This window comes from Bos grunniens, chromosome 7 (genome assembly GCF_055505025.1).
Source record: "Bos grunniens cultivar Pamir isolate PY7600 chromosome 7, Bosgru_T2T1.0, whole genome shotgun sequence".
Lineage (NCBI taxonomy): Eukaryota > Metazoa > Chordata > Mammalia > Artiodactyla > Bovidae > Bos > Bos grunniens.
In genome coordinates this window covers 52751077-52758223 of record NC_141171.1, presented here as the reverse complement: position 1 = coordinate 52758223, position 7147 = coordinate 52751077, and the positions used below count along the sequence as shown (strand labels likewise).

The 7147-nt window shown below is 52.8% G+C and overlaps 1 long non-coding RNA gene across 1 annotated transcript; it reads left to right on the top strand.

The window, feature by feature from the left end:
* Nucleotides 1–933: 933 nt before the first annotated feature.
* Nucleotides 934–3872, top strand: LOC147369558 (uncharacterized). The gene is made up of 3 exons (XR_015167556.1): nucleotides 934–1221; nucleotides 1655–1850; nucleotides 3587–3872. It is a non-coding gene; the product is annotated as an uncharacterized LOC147369558 (long non-coding RNA).
* Nucleotides 3873–7147: the final 3275 nt, after the last annotated feature.

The window sequence follows — 7147 nt, the reverse complement described above, 5'->3', positions numbered from 1 at the left end:
TAGGATGGCAGTCCACGTGGGAACAGGAGCCAAATGACTGGCCACCCCGGCTACTAGCCCAGTCTCTTCTGTCCCCCAACTGTCGTCTGCCAAGCTGCTGCATGTCCCTGATCCCTTCCCCTGAGAAGCCCCCTAGGAGGCACTGCTCAGTATGGGAGCAGTATGGGTGAGACCAATGGGGGAAGGAAAGTGGGTGCCAGAAGTCTGCAAGGCTAGTGTGCTTGTTAAGGGGCACCCTGGGCTCCAGGAGCGTGGTGCTGTTAAAGCTGTTCTGAAGGGGAAACTGAGGCTTCAGGACACAGAATAAATCACCCAAGGTGATTATCTATGTATGTGTGTGCTAAGTTGCTTCAGTTGTGTCTGACCTGTAGCAACCCTGTGGACTATAGCCTGCCAGGCTCCTCTGTCCATGGGATTCTCCAGGCAAGGATACTGGAGTGGGTTGCCATTTCCTTCTCCAGGGGATCTTCCCCCTCTAGGGACTGAACCAGTATCTCTTAAGTCTCCTGCATTGGCAGCCAGGTTCTTTCCCACTAGTGGCACCTGGAAAGATCTATCTATGCACAGCATCCCAATAAGAGGGTAGGGAAGAGGAGGGCTGAATGGGGGACATCTTCCCAGAGTCACCAAGTCTAAGTTCTTCCTCTCATGGTCAGAGTCTATAGTCACCTGTTTCTCTCTGGATTGCCCAAGAGGGGCATCAGTGAGGAAGATCCCCTGGTCCTGGAGCAAGATCTGCTAGGCTTGCCCTGGGCCCCCAGTTCCCTTCCATGGCCTGTCCTCCCATCCATACAAGACCTCCCAGCAGCGTCTCTACCCTCTTCTGGCCTCAGCCTCACTCTCTTCTGGGAAGGCTCTTTTATTGAGAGGCATGGAGCGCTTATGACCTCATATAAATCTAGAAGCATTGCTAAGAGGTTGCTATGACTATGGTCATTCCCATTTTACAACCAAAGCAACTGAGGCTTGGAAAAGAGGAGCAATCGGCCCAAGTTCACACAGCTGGTCAATGACAGGCCCAGCATGCACATCCAGGTGTGTCATGCTCCAAAGCCACTCTCCTCTGCTTTTCTCTCTTCTGCAGGACTCTCCCTGTCAGCTCACAAGAGACCTGCACAGCTTCCCTGCACTCCCCAACCCTCTGCCGAGGCTGAGAAGTTATTAGGAGTCCGTGGGCCCCAGTTCTCTTCAACCTTGTCCCAGCAAGAGGCTCCAGACCAGGTGCATGGGACCACCAGCTTCCGTTCCTGCAATCCATTCCCAGGGTCCCTAACCCAGGCAGTGTTCAGTGAATCCCTGCCAGAAGCAGGAGGAAACGCCTGTTCTATATTTTATTTAGCCACTAATTGCCTGCATTTAAAAGGCATCACAGTGCCACAGTCGTCCTCTGTTTCATGCCCCGATGCGTGTTTCTGCATGAAGGGACACTGGGGCAAGGGAACCAGTAAGTGAGGGGCCACGGTCTCCCCAATGACAGCTCTAAAAGCCTGACCCCAGCACTGAGTGCCAGAGGATGTCAGGTTGTCACCCTGAGAAATGAGAGGGGGCATGCAGGGGCTGGGGCCTCTGTAGAAAGAAGGAGAGGGGTCAGGGCCCTGGCCAAGGGCCAGGAAGGAGTGTTGGGGGAGCGCTTCATGTCCGCACTCACCCCCAGGCTGAGGACCCAGCTGACAGAGCCCTACCCAGAATGATTGGAGGCCTCTGCAATAAACAGCTGCCTGGAAAAGAACACAGCACAGGTCTTGGTCACATCTGCTGTGATCAGGAAGGAGGTGACATGTGAGCCTTGCCTGAGCCAACAGCAAGAGATGAGAGTTGAAGGAGATGAGGGCAAGGAGGGGAAAGTGGAGGTAAGTGGATGAGACAGATGGTTGGTGGCAGGTACCTTTTGAGATGGGGCTTCCCTGGTGGCCTAGCAGTAAAGAATCCGCCTGCAATGCAGGAGATGTGGGTTCAATTCCTGGGTTGAGAAGATCCACTGGAGAAGAAAATGGCAACCCACTCCAATAATCTTGCCTGGGAAGTTTCATGGACAGAGGAACCTGGCGGGCTACAGTCCATAGGACCACAAAGAGTTGGACATGACTTACCGACTAAACCACCATCTTTTGAGACAGTCCCAGTGGCCCACTTTGGGTTTTCCACCTTCTCAGAAAGTGCACGCCACGCTCAGGCAGGTGAAGAGTCAACTCGCTTCCTACCATTTCCCAGTCACTTTCAGGTCTAGTTCTGAGCCAAATGTCCTTTTACTCTAACCCCAGTTCTGACTCACACCAATGTCAAAACTGCACTTCAGCCACAACCTCACCTATCTCCAACCCCAGCTCACCCCAACTATAACTTCACTCCCGATCCCACCCCAATACCAAAATCAAGCCAAAGTCCACCCCCAGTTCTTACCTGAATAGCAATAATAATCCTCAACCCATTTCCAACTCCAACCCCAACCTGTCATATCAACCTGCCTTAACTCCACGCCTGCCCCCCAGTCGCATCCTTCCTCTAATACCCATTTCAGATGGGAGTCCACCCCCAGCTTCCTGTCCAGTCCTTGTGTCTTACCTGCCCTGACCCTTTCTCCAGTTCAAGATGACTTCCTAACTGCAGCCGATGCCAGTCCCTCTTGCTGGCATTATGCCTGGCCCCTGGCCTGGTCCCATGGTACCTGGGTGAGGCTGAATGTGGGTTAGAGGGCTGCTGCCTAGAGCCGAGCCCCCCAGCTATAGGAACTCTGGGGCGGTGCCGCTCCTCTCAGAAAGCTCGAAGTCCCAGCTCTGAGTGCAAGAGTCTGGGCCCCTCCTGAGCAACCGGCCGATGACACCAGGACTTAAGCAGGGATGACAGAGCCCTAGCTGAGGAGCCATGCTTCTCTGGAGGAATGGCGAGGTTGGCACTCTGCAGAGCAGCCCCACCACTGCCACTCCTCACACCTCACTGGGTAATTTCTACACAGCTGAAGACTGAGCCTAATGGGTCGCCTGCTTCCAGCCAGCTGCACAATCAGGGAGGGCAGCCCCCAGGGTCTCCAACAGACCAAGGGGCTCTGCACTCTGCTAAAAGGATGGCATTTTCATCCCACATCTGTCACGAGAGAAGGGCACTCTGAAAGCTTGGACTCCTGCAGCCACTGGGAGAGAATGAGCAAGTTAGATGTTCGGCTGAGCCCTAAGAAGCAGGAAAACTTCCTCTCTGGGGATGGGCAGAAAAGACATCCCTCTTAGTGGCTTGAGTGCCAAGGAGCCACAGTCTGAGCTTGGCAAAAGCTGAGTGATTAAGCCTTCAATGTGCAAAGCCTTCCAAACAGCCCCTCTAAGAACAACTCCATGTACCCGTGCCCTGTTCCCAGGGCCCACAACCGTCCACCCTCGAGCCACCCGGTGACAAATGCCAGCCATCACCACCGCATGGGCTGGCACCCCCCAGCCCGCTGTCATCACCCGCCCCTCTTCCTGGGGTCTGTCTGTCTGTCTGCTCAGATGGGGAGCTGGTGGCCGGGCTGGCCGCCAATTCTGCACTTCCTGCCGGGCTGATGTACTGCAGTTGCTCACCAAACATGAACTAAATATTTGATCTGAACTTTCTCCAGCTTTGTTTCCCAGCAACTTCCACTTCCTGGGAGGTGGGATGATGACTTCCACTCCATCCTCCAGAGAGACAAGATAGCCCAGTGGTTAAGAACTCCAGCTCTAGGAACAAACAGATGTGCCTGGGAATTGACCACACTTGCAGCTCCACCATTTGCTAGCTCTGTGACCTCGGGCAGGGTGTCTTCACTTCTCTGAACCTCAGTTTTCTATTTTGTAAAATACAGGTACTTATGGGACCTGTCTCATAGAGCTGCTTTAAAAATTCAGTGAGGCAACAAACAAAAAGTGTGTGTGTGTGTGTGTGTGTGTGTGTGAAGTGTCAAGAATAGCTGACACATAGTAGGTCCTCAATAAACACTGATGATACGGCTCTGTTCTGTTTATGATACGGCTACAGACATTGGTGGCCTAACTTCAGGACCAAGTCCCAAGAAAGGAGGATGGCTTGAGTCCTTCTCCTGGGTAGAGAATGTTCGATACTGTTTACAGTCCTGTCTGAAGCACCCACTCCCCTTTCTCTTTGTCTCATCAAACATTCTCCATTCCCCCTCCCCAAGCCTGGGCCAGGGAATCAAGTTATTCATTCATTCACTCATTTACACCTTCATCTAACAAATATTTGTAGATTGACTATCCTGGGTGGCTTCCCTGGTGGCTCAGATGGTAAAGCATCTGTCTACAATGTGGGAGATCTGGGTTCAATCCCTGGGTTGGGAAGATCCCCTGGAGAAGGAAATGGCAATCCACTCCAGGACTATTGCCTGGAAAATCCCATGGAGAGAGGAGCTTGGTAGGCTACAGTCCATGGGGTCGCAAAGAGTAGGACACAACTGGGCGACTTCACTTCACTATCCTGGGCAGGCCTCGTGCTGCGGTTTGGTAGATAAGTGAACACGTCGAGGTCATTAACCTCACAGAGCTTGTAGTCGAGAGGGGCAGGGGCTTGTCAGTACAAGCATGGGGGCACACAGGAGGACCCTGGCCTAAGGGAAGGGAGGCGAGATGGTCTAAGTTAACGATGGGGAGGACCAGATAAGAGGCAGCCAGGGAAAGGTGAGAGAGAGAGTTCCGAGTGGAGGAAACAGCCCCAGCAAAGGCCTGGGTGCAAGAGAAAAGGCAGATTTAGGGCTTCAAGAGTGTCCAGGGTGGAAACAGAGCTGTCAGCAATAATGGCTCATCACACAGGCTGGAGTTTGCATTGTGTCTTCAAAGCTTTTCCTCTGGAGACTGGACAAGGCTTAACGCTTTCCCTTCTCTCTACACATGGCCTCTTTTCCACCAGGAGCTCTTCCTGAGCCCCTGCCTGGTTGGTGGGTGGGGGAGAAGGTCAGGTGGGACCCACGAGAGGTGTCCCACACCTGGGAGGGCCTGGGATGGACAGAAATCAGGAGGAGGGACTCTCTTGCAGAGAGATCTGCAAGAGCCAGCGTGACCAAAACGTTCACCCCATTTCTTGCTCAATTTTCCTAACATTACAAGATACTCTTACTAGTTCCATTTTATGAACAAGGAAACTGAGGCACAAAGATTTTTAGTAAAATGAACATGGCCCAGCTATCAGTCCCCAAGGCGTGTTCTGAACCACCAGGCCAGCCTGGAGGTGGGACAGCGCTGGGGAGAGGACCAAGCACAGGAGGACAGGAGAGGGGGTGGAGCCTTCTGGGCAGTCAGTCCCCTTGGTCTCTCCACTAGCCACTCCCCCAGACACAGACCCCGGGAGCCAGAGCTGGCCAGTTAACTGAGGGGACAAAGCCCCCCATTCAGGGCTCTGACCGTCTCCCCTCCCAGCTGCTCAGCTTCTTGCAAAGCATTTTCCCTTAATAGCCTTCCATTCAGCAGGACGCCTGCAGCCACATCTGCAGAAACCAGGCCATGGCAGCTCCTCCTACCAGGCCAGGAAGGGTGCCCTGGCTGTGGTCACCATGTCCTGAGAGTCTCCTCCTTCAAGTCAGGAACCTTCCAACCCCCTTCCACTCCACCTGCTATTTCTGGGACTCTGCCTGGAGAGGGGGACAAAGTGGAGATCATCCGCCAGGCCAGCCTGTCCTTAACTTTTCTCTCTAAGATGTGTCTGAAGGGTGTGGATGGAGAGCTGAAGGAAGAGAAGATCTTCTGGGTTCTAATCCCTCCTCTGTCTTGAATTTGCTGTGTGACCTTGGGAGAGTTACTTCACCTCTCTGGCCTTCCTGTTTTTCAACTGTGGAATAAGAAGGTATCCCAGGCATGGATTCAGACCACCCAGGACTGAATCCTGAATCCACCACTAACAAACTCTGCGACCTTGGACAGCCTTTCAGAAACTTAGTGTCCTCATCTGTATGAATGAGATGACCTACCTCAACAGCCGTTGAGAAGATTAAAAGAGATAATCCATGTGAAGTCCTCAGCATAGTGCCTGGCTCACAGTAAACAATCAATAAATGTTTGCTGTAATTATTATTATTACCATAATAGATGTTTTTCAAAACAGCTGTAGAATGTTTTCTTTTTGAACACAATTTTTATGCAGAACCTTGATGGTGATGGGGGAGGGCTTGTCCACCTATTCTTCCAGTTCTTCCCAGCTCTGACCCACAGTGGCGTCTGGTTTTAACCAGTAGGTCTCAGACCTGGCTGATCCTCACACTCTCCTGGGAGTGTTGTAAAACCAGCTTCCCAGGCTCCACCTCTGAGATTCTCAGCCAAGAGTTCTAGGGGGAGCCCAGGCAGATCTTGTAGACTCATCCTGCTGCAGTTCTAATGACCTCCAGGTTCAGGCTGCACTCAGGGCCTCTCTGGCCCTTAGGTAACATCCAGACTTTGAGGACAAGAGCCTCCTTCCCTGTTGCCCACCTGTCGCCTCCTCTGTGGCTGAAAAACCTCCCACACAGACCCAGTGGGTTCCAACAGTCCCTACACCCTTGCTCAGCCCCCAGCCTGTCCCCTACCTTCATCACCTTCATCAGGGTCCCTTTCTTGACCAAAAAGGGATGGAAGGGAAGGGCTCCTTCACCTGCTTCCAGGCCCAGCCCTTGGACACCATGTTCCTGCCCCTCCTCTCCAGGCCTGTCTCTTTTGCTGCTGCTGCTGCTGCTAAGTCGCTTCAGTCGTGTCTGACTCTGTGCGACCCCATAGACGGCAGCTCACCAGACTCCTCTGTCCCTGGGATTCTCTAGGCAAGAATACTGGAGTGGGTTTCCATTTCCTCTAGTGAGAATCTACCATGTACCAGGCACTGAGCTCCTTATATTTATCATCTTGTTAAACCCTTGCAAAGCCCTACAAGGTATGAATTGCCTCCTCACCCGACAGATGAGAAAACCAAAGCATAGAGAGGTTAAGTGACTTGGTCATAATCACACAGTTGTAAGTAGCCCAGCTGAGACTACCCCAGGTCTGCCCGACCCTGTAACTCAAGCTCTTAACCACTTTGCTGACATCCTCCCCTCGGTGCCCCCACTCCAAACCTTGCTCTATTAATCTCTACTCCCTGCCTCCCACATCCCCAGGGGCCTGCTGAAGTTTCTCCCAAGAATGTGGCTCTGGCCACAGCTCCAATGGACAGAAGTGCCACAGCGGGC